General features: G+C 34.1%; 1 long non-coding RNA gene and 1 pseudogene across 1 annotated transcript; one reads left to right on the forward strand and one right to left on the reverse strand.

Annotated features, from left to right (window-relative positions):
• Positions 1-3: 3 nt before the first annotated feature.
• On the forward strand, positions 4-4,562 carry LOC127880140 (uncharacterized). The gene is made up of 3 exons (XR_008049433.1): positions 4-169; positions 746-871; positions 2,271-4,562. It is a non-coding gene; the product is annotated as an uncharacterized LOC127880140 (long non-coding RNA).
• Positions 4,563-5,509: 947 nt separating this feature from the next.
• LOC127880134 (putative nuclease HARBI1) lies at positions 5,510-7,149 on the reverse strand (annotated as a pseudogene).
• Positions 7,150-17,588: the final 10,439 nt, after the last annotated feature.

The following is a 17,588-nucleotide window of genomic DNA, read 5'->3' on the forward strand; positions in this document are numbered from 1 at the left end:
TCATTCATCAAATCGGCGTACGCCGGCGCTGGCCGGCTAACTTCTAGAACCGGCGTACCACTTGTTTCGATCCGATTTTGCGCCGAATAATCAAGCCGGCGTAAGCCGAATTCGCCGCTCTCGATTGACCGGCGAGCGGGAAAGTAAAATGGCCGACAATGGCGCAAATGTAAGTTAAGAAGAGTTTTTGTGGATTAAAATGCATCAATTTATCTACTTTCCAGGGTTAGATGACACTTATCAGAAGCATATAACGAGGCTTCAACAGCATCTGCATTGTATCACTATTTTGCATTGTTTTTTAATGCTTTTATGTAGTATAGAAAAGAAATATTAATTTGTCCTCATTTTAGTTCGTCCCATCATTGTTCGTCTCAGCTACCAATCGATTCTAATATGTTTATAACAATTTACTTAACTCTTTCAGTGCGGGAACCGAATTTTGAAGGCCTTTGCAAACAGTTTGGATCCAGATGAGACGCCACAGAACGTGGCGTCTCATCTGGATCCTAACTGTTTGCTATTCTGATAGTATTCTTTGAAAAAAATCGAAGAAAATGCTCATTTTAGAAATTCAGCAGACGACATTTTAGGAGACGACAAATTTCCCAGCATGCAAAGGGTTATTATGTTTTAGTTTTATATGATAAGATCATAACAAATTGGTATTATAATATATCCTTGGAGGTCCACAATAATATAAATATCAAAGTTTATTAATAATAATAGTTTATACAATTTTCAGTTCTAGTGATATTGGAAGGTGGACCTGATTTCTTTGCCATACAAAAGCACCACAACATAGCATTGAAAGTGTAACTGCACAAGAGAGTTCCAACCGCACAAGGATCTTTGTGGATGGTCAATATAGGTACTAAAAGTCTTCCCATTGCATGTTATTAATAAATACTTATTTAGTATGCATGATAAATAGTTTTAGTGAACCAATTTCATAAGGGCAGATAACCCTAAATTTAATTTTGCCAAATAAATGCTCCATTTCCAAAAGCATATACTCACATAGGAAGGTAGTTCTGGCTACCTTAACTTTAAATGTCGCTTTTTATGATTTTTGACTGGCGGGACTTTATAGATATGAACCAACCCCATTAGGAAAGTCAACCAGAAATTCCTGAAAAGTTGACAGTTAACAAAGACCGATCAAAAACAGCTTTTAAATTTAGTTATTGGCCCAAATCAACCACTTGATCGGAAAGATTGACATTTTTCACATTTAACTGATATATTCTTTCACAAAATACTATCTTAAACATTTAAAATTTATCTATTCTGCTCTTACATGTTTCTACTTCTACTTGTTACTCCCGAACAATCAATCCTGACTATGATTGGGAGGCGCTGTCAAGAAAACTGTGTTAAGAATAAAATATTAGTGCAGATTAACAGATAAAAGTTCAAAGATAAAAGTGTGCAAGATTAAAAACATAGTAGGGTGGCTACATTGTAACTGTCACCAGCCTATCTTTGAAGATATCTAGATATCGAGAAAAACAGCGATGTGACAGACCTTCTTGAAATGCGAATCTCCCGAGATTTCACTGTCATATGACGTTATTTCTATTTTTAGTATTTAGTGTTTTCAAATTCAGAATGACATTTCCCGGTATTTTAACTTATTCTGGCTTGTTTTGTAAACAAATTGTAGTGTAAATACAAACTCAAAGTAAATATTATTTAAAACTACCTGATTCACACTGAAATCAGTCTTATAATCCACCAGACGTAAGTTGTTAATCACAAATAATAGATTTCAGAAAAAGAAAGTAATGTTTACAATTTCAGCAAAAAATGTCAAGGTCGATCCGAAAGTATCCAAATGAAAACTCGTCACGTGAAAAAGCGACAATGGCGTCAAATTTGTAAATTTCAGACTGATGTGAGAGTTATTTTAATCTATTGTAAGATGTATTTGAAACATTTGAACCTTAAAATATTCCCCAATGCAGTACTTTATATTCATTTACCAATATATGTAGAAATGTATCCTATAAAATGAACTTTCTTTGATTTATAGCGTGACATAAATATGTTACGACTCTGGTTGACTTTCGATACGGGGTTGGCTTCAGCGTACAGGTCTGTCAATACTATATAAACTGTACGCTGAAGTTTCTTTAGCTAATAGGAAGGCAACTTAGTTATTAATGGTTTCCAGTACACTATCAAGCACTGAGTAAATTGGAGTGCACTAACCGCGGACGGCTCTTGTTAAAAATCCTGCTGTCTATCATGTTTGTGTTTTATTTCAGAATCTACATTAGATGTTCAGAGTGCAGGCTAGTATTTCACGCAGACTGTGCTCATTGTGATCTTGAAGATATAATAACAGGGGACAACCCGTGCATTTGTGATGTCTGCGCAAACAGAATATTGAAGCTGTGAACTCACTAATTGGCGTTTTAAAAGACACCCTAAAAAAATAATAATTTGTGGTGGCGCAATCACTTCTTGTTTTAAGTTTATTCAGCCTAATGCCATAGGACTTTAAATGTTCTCATGTTATGTTTAACATATTGTTCAACAGTTGATGTTATCACATACCTAATTGAAGAAAGATATTTGACTTGTGATATGACATATTAGCCATGTGAAATGACATCTTAGACATGTGTTATGACATTTTAGCAATGTGTTATGATATCTTAGTCATGTCATAATACATGTCTAATATGTAATATCACATATCTAAGATGTCATATCACATGACTAAGATATCATATCATATGACTAATATTTCATAACACATGACTAAGTTGTCAGGTCACATGTCTAAGTTGTCATATCATATGACTACGATGTCAAATCTTCTGTCTAAGATGTCATAACACATGACTTAGTTGTCATATCACATTTCTAAGTAAACATATCATATGACTTAAGATCTCATATCACATGTGTAAGTTGTCATAACACATGACTAAGTTGTCATATAACATGTCTAAGTTATCATATGGCTAAGATGTCATATCACATGTCTAGGATGTCATAACACATGACTTAGTTGTCATATCACATGTCTAAGTTAGCATATCATATGTCTAAGATGTCATATCACATGTGTAAGTTGTCATAACACATGACTAAGTTGTCATATCACATGTCTAAGTTATCATATGGCTAAGATGTCATATCACATGTCTTGGATGTCATAACACATGACTTAGTTGTCATATCACATGTCTAAGTTAACATATCATATGTCTAAGATGTCATATCACATGTGTAAGTTGTCATAACACATGACTAAGTTGTCATATCACATATCTAAGTTATCATATTTTAATCCACAAAAACTCTTCTTAACTTACATTTGCGCCATTGTCGGCCATTTTACTTTCCTGCTCGCCGGTCAATCGAGAGCGGCGAATTCGGCTTATCATATGACTAAGATGTCATATCACATGTCACGTCATAACACATGACTTAGTTGTCATATCACATGTAATGGTTATCATATCACATGACTAAGATGTCATTTCACATGACTAAGATGTCATAGCACGTCTAAGTAGTCATATCACATATATAAGTTGTCATATCATATGACTAAGATGACATCTTAGTCATATGATATGATTACTTAGTCATGTGTTATGACAGGGTTTTTTCTTTATCTTTTAATATTTTTATTATAACTTAACATTGTCTTCAAATGTTTGATTTTCTTACCTTTGTGATTGTATCAGGGATATGTGCAGCGGCAGTTGAACATATATTCATCCACAGTTTTAATAACCTGCCATTGTAATTTAGCATTAGAGACTGTTCAGTTAGTAGGAAATGATTTCATGGAACCAGAAATTCTGATAAGGAGGACTCCAGTTTAAAAGTTGTTTCTGTTACAGTTTAGAGGTTTGGGCTGTATTAATGCAAAGTGCCATACGCAGCTGTATTTTGTGCCCACATGTTTCAATTACTGTTTTTATACTTCCACAAACGAAGTTTAGGGGGGTATATAGGAGTGAGCTTGTCTGTCGGTCGGTCGGTATTGGTTATCCGCTCTCTAATTTAAGTAGTTTTCATCCGATCTTCCCCAAGTTTGGTCAGAAGTTTTATCTAGATGATCTTGAGACCAAGATCGAACATTGGTCTTGCTGGGTCAAAAACTAGGTCACGGGGTCACTTAGTGTGTTTTAAACATCGAGCATGGTGTCCGCTCTCTAATTGAAGTAGTTTACTTCCGATCTTCACCAAACTTGGTCAGAAGTTTTATATAGATGATCTCTACGCAAAGTTCGAACATGAGCCATGGGTCACTTAGCGGTAGAATGTTTTACACATTAAGCATGGTGTTCGCTGTCTAATTCAAGTAGTTTTCATCCGATCTTCAACACAATTGGTCAGAAGTTGTATCAAGATGATGTGTAGGTCAAGTTCGAACATGGGCCATGCCAGGTCAAAAACTAGGTCACGGGGTCACTTAGTGTGTTTTAAATATTGAGCATGGTGTCTGCTATGATTTTGTGAAGACACATGCAAAATATTCTGTGTCAATGCCACATGTGGGGGTATTCGTCACGTCTGTGACAAAGCTCTAGTTCTTTTTAGCTCACCTGATTGCTCAGGTGAGCTTTTGTGACCGGGCCTTGTCCGTCCGTTCACATTTATTCGTAAACACTCTAGAGGGCACATTTCTTTGCCGATCTTCATGAAACTTGGTCAGTACATTGGTTTTATTGATTTCTCTGACAAGTTGGAAAATGGCTGAGAGCGGTGTAACACACTTTTTAGCTCACCTGATTGCTCAGGTGAGGTTTTAGGATTGGTCTTTGTCTGCCGTCCGTCCGTCAACATTTGCTTTGTAAACACTCTAGCATTCACACTTCTTAAGCATTCTTTATGAAAGTTGCTGAAAGATATAGGTCAAGTTTGATAATGAGCAAAATCACATAAGTAATGTCATAATTATTGCCCTTAGATTGCGTCCAAAATAATTGTAAACACTCTAGAGGTCACAATTTTGTTTCAAATTTTATGAATCATGGTAAAAAAATAATTTCTAAGCAAAGTTTAATGTTTGGCAAGGGAGGGGGGTCAACTCAAAATATAGGTCACCAGGTCAAATCTCACAAAAACACCCCATAAGCCAGAGTTTTGATTCAATAATGATGAAACTTGACCATGGTGTTTGTCTGGACAATATCTAGGTCAAGATTGACATTAGGTAAAGATTGAATGAGCCAACTCCTCTCAGGTGAGAAAACTAGGGCCATCTTGGCTCTCTTGTTTATTTTACTGTGATATATGAGGTACATATTGATACATGTGATATTTTTATTTTACTGTGATATATGAAGAACATATTGATATATGATTTTTATTTTACTGTGATATATGAGGAACAAATTGATAAGTTTTGTCAGACAGGTGTTTCAAACCTGCTGTCACAGGCATGACATAATGATATACGCATTATACTCGTAATATGTTCAATATTTCGGAAATAAACAGGTAAAACCAAATATACATGTTTCTTTTTTAATCTGACTATTCGTTTCATGTATGGACAATCAATAGAAATGTAAACAACGCCAGTGTAAATGTTTGAGTCATGAATATTTAAAAGTACTTTTAGTTTCGAATAATCACTTTCTTACACAAGTAGCCCGTTTGTTATATTAATTCTTTTAAGCTGACCTTCCGCATCATTTTGCATAAAAAACTGAGGATCATTACATTGGACTTGATTATTATCCTCATTGTTTAAGATGTCTTCAAAACCATCATGTTCCATAATACAAATGTTATGTAATACACAGGCAGCAACAATTGTCTTGCATATTTCTTCAATATATTTCATATTTACATATTTCAATCTCCTAAAACGCCCTTTCAGCAATTCAAACACTCTCAATGACCTGGCGCTTTGATGACAAGGAAATGTTGTAGCGAAACCTGCTGTTGTGATAAATGTCCACTATCTCTGTAAGGCGTTAATAACCACTGCTTTAGTGGATATGCACCATCCCCTAATAAATGATATCTACCATTATCACTCTTTTGAAAGTCAGATTCCCAAAGACTTGAATTCCGTAGCACTTTAGCGTCATGTTCTTTGCCGGGCCAGCCCACATTAATGTCTGTAAATGTTAAATCATGCACACAAACACCTTGCAGAATGACAGAATGAAACTGTTTCCGGTTAAAATAACAATTGGGTCTATCATGAGGGGCTGTGATTGGTATGTGACAGCCGTCTATACACCCAAGAACATTTGGAAAACTATAAGCGCCCATATCATCAAATCTTTGGGCAACATCTTGATAACAGTGTGCTTTAGGCCAGGTGACAAGCTTAGAAAAAAGTTGATCGTTTACAGCAGAAATTACCTGTCTTTTGCATCGAAAAAAACTATGTTCTGTTACACCAAAGTAATCGCTGAGCTCTCTGACAGTTTCTTGTGATACCAGGTACCTAATAGTCATTAAAACTTTCTTCTCAAGTGGAATAGGCTTTCTCCCACCTGGAACAACTCTTTCAGACAATTCTGGACAATCTGACAGTTTTTGACACAAATGTTCAATGAATGCAGGAGTCACTTTAAAAAATTGCTTGAAGGTGTCTGGTAGATACTGCAGGATTGTGACCTCGTAGTACTGTAGCGACTTTGTCCTGTCTTCTCTTTCACTAAAACGAAATGATAACCCATATGTATGTTACGTAGATATCAACAGATAATCATAGAACATATCGTTGGAGGCACTACATCTGAGTTGGTCCTTATTTCGATTTTCTACATCAGTTCGTGCTATATTTTAGTATAATTATAATGTCATCTTCAGTTTTTTTAATGTTGCATAAATATTATCATATGCCTGTAATGTAACTATCAGACACAGTGAGTGTATAACTGGCATTATGGACTTTATTAATATTGAAATATTGGCATATAAGACTCTAAGAGACTTACATTCCCGCAATTCCTAATAACACAACCAGATCATCATCGTCATCGTCGCAAGAGAGGATTTGTTTAACCAAAGCATATGAACCAACCACAAATGCTGCCATTTTGAAATAAGCCGGTTCCACTTTATTTGCTTGTAACCGGCTTACGCCGTATCACGTGACCGGCCCACGCCGGCAGCTAAAACGGCGTAAGCCGAGTTGCGTAAATGAAGTCCACCCCTTGACGGATGTCCATCTTATTTTCAAATATGTTTGGGCTGTGCTCTGTGAAAAAAATGGTTAATGCATGTGCGTAAAGTGTCGCCCGAGATTAGCCTGTGCAGTCCGCACAGGCTAGTCAAGGACAACACTTTCCGCCTTAACTTGATTCTTTGCTTAGAACAAACTTTATTTAAACAGAAAATATCATAAAAGCGGAAAGTGTCGTCCCTGATCAGCCTGTGAGGATTGCACAGGCTAATCTGGGATGACACTTTACGCACATGCATTTAACCCCCTTTTCACAGAGTTATTCGAAAGTTGCAGAAAGAAAATTACCCAGATTTAAGTCTTAAGATAATATTATTCTATTTTTTCTGACGTATCTGTATCATTATTCGCTAATTTCATCACTTACAACTCGATCAGATTCATTGCAATTCAATTAAAAACAACTTATGACTGTGCTTTGCATAATTATTACGGGTATTTAATAGCGACATGATGTATGCATTTTTTGTTTTGATCGAAAATGGCATGTGTCTTTTATTGTGGAAAAAAAATACTGAATAATATGAATCATTTTTTGGTACATTGTATAAAGGAAATAGGGTTCGTGTTAACTGCATTGATCATCGACTTAAAAGGATAATTTGAGAATATTGAGTTTGGCATGAACAAAATTGAAATATTTTTGCAAGTTTCATGTGAACTACATGTCTTTGTGCTCCTTTAAGAATCGGACCTACTTTGTTTAGGTGATTATTCGAGGATTTATGTACCATTGGTCTGTAATAAAGTCAACAAGAAGCATGTTTTTATTATTATCATATTTTTGTTTAAACATCTACATCAATTTAGAAAAAAACTGTTAAATGTAGACCATGATATTGATACGTTATTTTAATAACACGGGGATCGTATCAGCCTCAAGTTGTTTACCGTTCTCGAGTATAAGTATGCAGTGGAATAAATTGCTTAATGAATATATACTAGTAGCAAAAATGCTGGTTGGTTTCATAGCTTCTTCTGTTTGAATGCTATATTTTCGCTATCTGATGTCTTTACCTTATTTTTGATAACGCTATAAAATATGCATTATGTTCATATAAGGTATACATTAAATACTTGAAGAAAAACTGGTTAGTCTTATTCATTTCATTTGATACAACGGTAAAACTTGTATCATGCTTCTTGTGTTTATTCCATTTAAACAGTATGTATAATGTATTTTTTATATGCAACTTAAAATGTCTGTTGTAGAACATGTCGGTTTATTTTGACTTAAGCATTGACAATTCATCGCAAAAATGTTATGTTTAATGCGAAAATTTAGTCGTCGATATCGCAGTCGATAATGGATGTGATTTTTAGTTGTTCGCGTGCGAACAACTAATGTTACTGTCATAAAATTCAAGTCGGTCTGCTCTTAACTACGGTAAGAACGATAACCACCGCATCTGCCTGTGCACACTGATTAGCCTGTTTATACTTCACCACTGGTACACTGCAGACAGTGAGTGTGTTATGTAATCAATAGTGTTTAACAGCTTGTGCGACGACATTGGCCATTTTGTCATTGAAATCGGTACATATTGGCTGCGTTCAGGGAAAACGGGTCTAAATGCATGTCAAATAAGTGTATCCTGTGTACACTGATTAGCCTGTTCAGTGCGCACAAGCTAATTAAGGACGACACTTTCTGATTGTATGGTGTTTTCGTTTAAAGAGAGTCTCTGGTACTGTGATGACATTTAATGCATATGCATTGAGACCTGTTTTCCAAAAATGAAGCTTAAATTATCTTTTATATTAATGATTTAAAAGAAAAAGATAAAAGTGATAATAACTTCAAAGTAACCTTGTTGACAAGGCAAATAAACAAAATCCCTTTTAAATCAAATTAACAACCAATGAGATCTAAATTTTTACCTTGTGGCATTTTTAGTAAACATCTAAAACGAACCATTTCAGAGTTTGTCATTAAATGCTTAACATTGATAAATGTAATCATTGGATCTTCCATTAAGTACTATAAAAAGAAAACAAGAATACGATTAAAGAAACAAAAAATAATATCCTCAACTGGGCTCGAACCACTGACCCCTGGAATAAAAATCTATCGTTTAGACCACTCGGCCATCCGTGCTCATACAATGAAAGATGCATTTTATACTGTATATAAGAAATCCTCGTAGTATGAACAAATATAACGGCAACAACAGAACTCTCCAAATTATTAAATCATTTAATTTTGTCACTTTACCAAAACGCGAAAAGGTCTCTTTAACGTCTTCAGACTTGCAAATTGAATGAGTTCAGATTTAGTGGTTGCCCGTTAGCCTGGGGCCAGTAGATTTAAGCCCAGGAAACTCAATTTCAAAACTTGGTTACAGTTGGACTAAAAAGCAGGGCAACTAGCTTTTTCAAAGCTTGAAACAATTAAATCCAATTAAACATAGAATACAAATTGGCGACTGTGGATCAATTAGGCCTAGGAAATGATTCAATTCCGGCTCACAACAAGACATAATGCATTTAAAGTCTGTCATACCGGCGAAATTGTCAATAATTTAAAGAAAATAAATAAAGTATTAGATACACATAACACAACATGTACATGATTCTAGGCTTGTTATTCTTTAGCAAAGCAACCAAAATTGTAAAGATGGTTGCCAGTGCAGCAATCAATTGCGAAAAAAGAGACATATTGTTGTTATTTTATGTAAGTTATCTCTATAACATAATCATGAGGATAGACAGTATTTTGAAAACTGAGTTGCGTCTAAGATTATGCAATAGCGAACAACTTCGATGCCTTCAGCGCTTTGATTTACTTATCACGTAATTTATGTTCATGCTACGCCGTGAATGAGTCGTGACTGCCAGTGAGGGGAAATCTTTGGATGTAGCTCGATTCAAATGATACTATTTCGTCCTTTAACTTGTGTTTATATCGAACATCAAATGCAGATCATTTTTTATTTCATTTGAAAGAAAGTATTAACTAGTAGTTTAACTTAAAGTTAACTTTAACTTGACCAATTAAACAATAAATAAAACACTAGCTGTTTGCAGGATAAGATCAAATTGTATGGCCATAATTAATGAATTATACAGATTTGCTCGTGGCTCCGAAACTCTGATTGTTACGCTATCTTTCCGCCACTCATACAAATGCCCATTCATTTAATATCTGATTGCTTCGCTCGTCGTTCCGTAACTCCTAGATATGCACATTCATTTAATATTGATAACATCTTTTTCTGACATACAATACATAATTGGCAATATTATTAAAATAGAAACTACCGGTAGCAATTTATTATTAAAATACTCAGTAATGGACCTTTTATTACTCATATATTGTATACCTTTACCTTGCCCGCATGTGTGTATGAAGGTGTGAGAATTATTGAGTCCCTATTATAATAACATTGCCGTTAATTGAATGAGTTTAAAGTAAAAATGCACACGTGTGAAGTAAATAATCGGGGAAAGCCCTCGGTGTGGACAGAACACATTCCCGACCATATGAGCATCGTATGATGTTGAAATTCGACTATTCTGATTATATGGGTCGCGTTCTGATAAAACTGGGTTTAATGCATGTGCGTAAAGTGTCGTCCCAGATTGCCCCGTGCAGTCCGCACAGGCTAATCAGGGACGACACTTTCCGCTTTAATAACATTTTTCGTTCACATGAATGTGTGGACTGCACAGGCTAATCTGGGACGACACTTTACGCACATGCATTATGCCAAGTTTTCTCAGAACGCGACACATATTAACTATTCTTTTAATTCATGAGCCTTGATAAAGGCAGATCAGTGAGCAAAACTACTAAAATATTTCGAATCTAACTAGCCCGTTGTGATCGATATTATAATCCTTCGTATGCAAGTATTATATGAGCCGCGCTCAGGGAAAACGGGGCTTTATGCATATGCATCAAGAGTCGTCCCACATTAGCCTGCGAAGTCCGAACAGGCTAATCAGGGACGACACTTTCCGCCTATACTGGATTTTGGATTTAAATTTAGAAGATATTTCATATTTGCGAAAATTCCTTAAAAGTTCGCTCCCGTTAATCATATTGGACTACACAGGCTAATCTGAAACAAACATTTACGCACATGCGTTAAGCCCCGTTTTATCAGAATGCTTATAAACATCGTCGTTTCCTTAGACTTGCAAACAAGCAATAGCTGCCAACTACAACATGAACACTTTGGCATATTATTGTAAGATTCGTATGCAATGTTGACAGTAGATATATGTAAAGTTATTGTTAAAGACAATGTATTTTGTTAAATTGCTGTGGTATTAAAGATAGAACATTAATTATAAGTATTTTTTTTTAAGTTTATCATTAATTAAAATATATTTGACCTGCATTTTATTGTGTATATTTTTTTAATTTGAGTTACTGCATGCGCTTTAATAACTTAATTGACATTCTTAAGTGTATATACTAATATATTATATATTATATAAATATATTAAGAGTTATATGATGAGTTTGTTCGTTGAAAGTAACGAACTGTTCAACGCATGTGGATCAAATGGGAGCAACTACCATATTTATGGATCCATTGTTAAGTAAGGTGTCATAGTGATAAGTGCCTAGTTAATAAATAATTCACAAACTTCATTACTGTATTAATAATCACTAATGACAGTGTATATCATCCATGAATTAAACTATACAATACTTAAAGGCACTCAGGGTTTATTCCAATCGAAGAACCTTTACTTGCTTGTCTAGCCAACATTGATGATCAATTCATACTGCCTTCGGATAAACTTAACTTGAAAATAAAACAGAGGGAACATCCAATTGACATAAATAGAAAACACCACTCCCGTTCATTTATCGCGTTTGATAACGGAAACAATTATGTCAAATGTAATTTGCAACTAGATTGTCGAGAAGAAAAACGTAAAGATTGCAATTGTCACGCGACTTCTTGGAAGGCACTCTTACAAATTCAAAAACTCTACTTATTGTTTATCCACAATGGCTTACATAATCACAGAAGCTTTACTTCGTACAACTATTCCAATATTAAACAGTTTAATTACTAAGTTATAAAGTTAGCTATTGATTAAAACCACCACGTAGTTCTATTAAAACAATCATCTTTAAATCTGTAAAATATCTAGAGCAAACTGCCATGAAGACACAGATGTTTCAGCACAGAAACTTACAAACAATAATATCATTACAAATGTCATTACAATTTATAATGATTTAAATAATAATCATGGTATCTCATGTTTAAAGTAAGAATAAAAACACTCGGTAGTAAATTAAGGTGACTTTGTTCAGAATCTCTATACGTTAAAAAATAATTGAGCTGCGTCGCTGCGTACGAATATGAGTGTGATGTCGAATGCGGTCAGCGTAGCTTCAGACCAGCATACGCATCTACGCAGTCTGTTCATGACCTATCTTGTCAGCTATTAAGTTACGCTGCTGCAAATGCATATCTAGATCTACGCTGTGTGGTTATGCCCTGAGGTCCATTTTCGAATGACGCGGTCAAACGTAACCCGCCTCCGCAAACCTGTTATCGTATGTAGTCTTCAATTCAAACAAAACCGTAAATATTATTAATGTCATTTGAAAATTTCTTACTTTCTCGAAAAGCTTCAACAGTGATGTATGTGTTCTTACAAAAAAATATAAACAACACGTGCAATTGGAAGTCCTTACCGCATTCCAACTTTCTCGTAAAACTTTCACGCTACAACAGTGATTTATGCGTTCTTAAAAAAATTATAAACGACACGTGCAATTGGAAATCCTTACCGCATTCCGTACAGGCTTCTACACAAGCAATAAGTATTATAATGAGTTAATTATCAAGTTTAGGATCACATTATGAGCACAGATCTGATTAATTATTCATATGATGTATGATTCGATCACGCTCTATAATCGTCGGAAGTCTCATATACATAACCATCAATCAAAATAAGTTAAAATAATAATGGTAGTAACATATGTGAGTCACTTTATGCAAATAACTGATTTTATTCATAAAGCTGGGTGATACTTTTAATACCATCAAACTTAACAGGGAAATAACAGTTATCATGAAATTAAAAAGACAAGACACATTCACTAATATTTTAGAAATCCATTAACGCGAAATCAATACGCAATACCAGAGTCAACTTTACATACTATGATGTTAGCCTGTTACTGGATATCAAGATTGCAAAATATTTCGTGTGTCAATTAACATTCAGATAAACGTTTATAATCATCCCATCACTCAAACACAATACAATGGCGTATTAATAAAAATTGCGTACATACCACATCGGGCAATTCAGTCTTGCAGACGACATTGTCTAGATGTATGAATGAGCATGCATTTTCCATTAACGAATTGCACAGGTATAGAAATAACACGTGTTTTCAATTGACATGAATATAAAAAAAATATGTACGTTTAGTAAATGAGATGTTTGTCCGTCATTAGGCTCACATTACGAGTGCTGGCGCCACTGAGATGTTATAGTACCTTTATATTTACATTACCATGCACAGTCGTTTTGAACAATTAAATGTGAATATTACATTGACGCTACGACATTGGGATTGTTTTTGTATAGTCATCCCTATTGAAGTACTTTGAGATAATAGTGATATCATAAGCGCATACTTGCGATGATAGTAATCAAATATACATTTGGTATTTCATTCATGTGTTGTACATATTGTATATTTCTACCTTGACAACTTTTTTAACACATTTGGTTTTCATACTGCGAGTAAAAAGTAAAACATTTTGATTTGCTTCGAATATTGTTTAGGATACTGCATATTTCAGTCTGTAACTTAATGCAATTTTACAAAACTAATAATCGAATATGCTTTCGTAATTCTGCCTACAGGGAAGTATGAATGTTTAGCAATAAATACGAGTAGCACAATACACACGCCATTCTTAGAAACAAACTTTACAAAAAGTTATCTTAGAACCGGTTACTTTTTTCTTCCTCAATTATGTATATTACCGGTAAGTGTTCATTATTGATTAAGGTATTTCCCAAAAGCATCTTTCAAAATATGATTTGTGCTTTGATACAAAAAGAGCTACGTGAAATCTCAAGACTTTGAAAGTGGAAATAATATAACGCAACACTTGCCGTTTTACAATTGTTCATCATTTGAGACTGGTTCAGAAGATACTTTGATAATTCTCTAAGAATAAAAACAAATTCGATTTGTGTCAACTGTTTATTTTAAACTTATATTAAACATTAATAAGACGTTGACGTTATTTTTAGCGTTTGTATTTTGTGTTTGTATTTCGTGTATTGATATTTCCTAAATATGTCTTTAATTTTTTACAATGTAGTTTATTTATATTACCACTCAATACCCCCAATAATTATAATTTGAAATTTATTGAATGCACATTTCTTTCCCTTAAGTGTGTTTTCGCCGCTAGGCGGCGATGTACAAGCACGCGTATATGCGTGCATGTTTGAACAGTGGTCAGTTTTGGTCATTTAGCATTGGGAACTCGTATGGTGTACATGTTATTTTTTAAACAATCTGTTAATATTTCATATTATGGAAATGCTATATGGAATCAAATAGTTGATAGGTGTATCGAACTAAATTTACATATAATGATACTGTATGATGACTGAAGAAAGATTGTATTTCAAACGCAATATTATGTCATGTATATTTTATAAAGGTTGTTAGGATGTTAAGTTTAATGAAAGACGAACAGAGAGTATGTGAGTCCCGGCGGCTAGTACCAGCCGGTATGTGCGCCCCAGCGGCTAGTACCAGTCGGTATGTGAGTCCCCACGGCTAGTACCAAAAACAGAGTTGTGTGTGTTTGTTATATAGGCAAAGGACGGGTGTTAGGGAAACAGTTTAACAACACATTATAAACAAGAAATATCTTTAAAAAGATATACGGCGTTGATTTTGTAATGTTTGCGACCAGTGAAAGGAGATGGAATGAAGCGACCATGTATTTTAATGAAGGTAGTGAGTGATAATAAGATAATATATTTTAATGTATAAACAAATAAAAACGAAGAACAAGAAGAGGTGAAATTGTATGTTTTATTGTCAATAAGTATTGTAATGACTAGGTTTTCATAATTGAACGAGTAATACATTAGTTTCAATTGAAAAAGAAAACATATTCGCCACTGAAAAACTATGAACATAATGTTGGAATGAAATTAAAAGATAATGTGTTATAATGTGTACAGATGTTAGTAGAATGTAAACATAAAAGACTCAATATTGCAAGCATCATAGTGATATGAATTTTTTGCAGAAAAACAGAACTTTATATAAAAAATGAACGAAACAAAGTACAAAGAAACATATTTACACTAATAAACGCAAATATGGATTATAATAAATCAAAGCAGATATATTTCCAACACCTATATATTTCCTTAGTATAGCGGGCTACCGCCCCAAACCCCTGCTTTGTCGATAGTGGTAAACAACTGCGTACCGGTAAAGTGCAATCTAGCCTGTTTTTGTAGTGTTTAGTGTGGCCGCTACGGCATGTAAACAATAGATTAAATTGTTCAGACATGTGATTATTGCTATACTGCTTCGTAAATTAAGGAGAAAAAATTCGATGTAATGTTTAGAGTATGTTTTGTATCATGACAGTTTTTAATTTATTGTAATTTACATGTAATTTACAATATATTCATATTTAATTTTCAGTTCAAGTGATATGCATCCAATGATTACCAATGTTTACGGTGATTTTTTTATTATTAGCCAATGAACAATTCGGGTTTAATCATTTTGGATCTATCATGATGAAGGTCATCTAAGGTCAAAAGTGACGTTAAACAGCTATGCCGAAAAATTATGGTAGCCAAAATATACCGTTAAAAGTATTATCGCCCGGTTTGCAATGTTATGTGAAATAAGCAGTTACTTGTTTTCTATCATTCGTGAAACTTAGCTGCATGCATTAAATATTATTTATTATTTGGTGTGTAAAATGTATCTCCACATAAAAATATATAATACGAAGGTAAATACTATTAGTTAAAGGCATGCGTGAATATCTGTGAGGCCGCCACGTGGATTAGTTATTAAACTGTTCAAAATCGAAACCGAATTGAAAACCACAGGTGGTTAGCGTGTGACTATGATATTAATAAGTGAAAACATCATTTGAATGATAAATAATCAAATATAAACGAACAAACAACGTTTTTGAAAAATAAATTTGTCACTATCAAATATATTTATAACAAGGTATCCAACTCAAAATCACCCGAAAACAGGGCGCATCGCTTTGAACAGCCATAACTTCATCAATTGAGGCAGCGATTTTCATGAACCCGGTCCTATTCAACGCAGAAATGAATTTCATTTCTGGAAATGTATATATCTTGTAATTTTTCTACGAATGCTTGGTCAAATTTTAAGAAATAACACGATGCACAACTCGTGCGACCTACTTGATAGAGATAATACTCGATTCATGAATGAAATCTTCAGGTGTAAAGACACACCTTCACATTGGACCAATGAAATCGCTCATGTGTTTAAAAAGTCGGTTAGTTGAAATCTATGCAAACAAAGGTTTCAAACGGCGCCGGACAGTTAGTTTTAATGTATAATGTAACGGCAAGCACGGTAAAAATGTTTTTATATGTTTTATTGAATTATGGTATCGAGGTCCGTAAACTTTGCAGGGAAAATGCCCTTTACACCGTGAAGATTTCACCTGTGATAAAAACGTGTATATTATGATCAAAATTATGATATAGAAATTCAATCCAAGTGTACATTTACATTTTGTTTGATGTCATGAATAAATCCAATACAAACAGAGAACCGCGTCTACATCGCCCTTTGAACAAATTAAACTCGGAAGAATGATTTAAGCGTTTACACGTGTGAAACACTTGTTATTAAACAACGACCAAAGTGTTCTTATGACACGTGTCAGATTCGTTAATGTTTCTTAATATATTGAAACTATGATTCATAGCTATAGCAAGTATCTTCAAAGTCTACAAAGGTTCAATTTGAAAACACCCCCAGTATATGCAGGCATCATTTTAATGTTCAAAAAGTTTTAATGCTCATATAGCTTCAAGCATACGGAAAATTATAGGTCCATACATGTTTATTTCCAATGGATCGCTTATAAATCATACATAAAAGAACTATTACAGAAATAACTAAAAACTACTACAGTAAGTTTTCCAGTTTATGCTAGCTCAAATTAAAACTCGATTTATTATATTTGAGATCATAGAGATACACACTCGCTTTTGTCTATTCCAAAAAAAAAATGTGCATGCTTAATTACGCATATTGTTCGAGCTTATAACATGTATATCGTGTATATAATGAAGACAATCCAGGAGAAATTATGTCAATTAAATACATCGAGAAACCCAGAACACATCAAATTATAACATAATT

This window comes from Dreissena polymorpha, chromosome 4 (genome assembly GCF_020536995.1).
Source record: "Dreissena polymorpha isolate Duluth1 chromosome 4, UMN_Dpol_1.0, whole genome shotgun sequence".
Lineage (NCBI taxonomy): Eukaryota > Metazoa > Mollusca > Bivalvia > Myida > Dreissenidae > Dreissena > Dreissena polymorpha.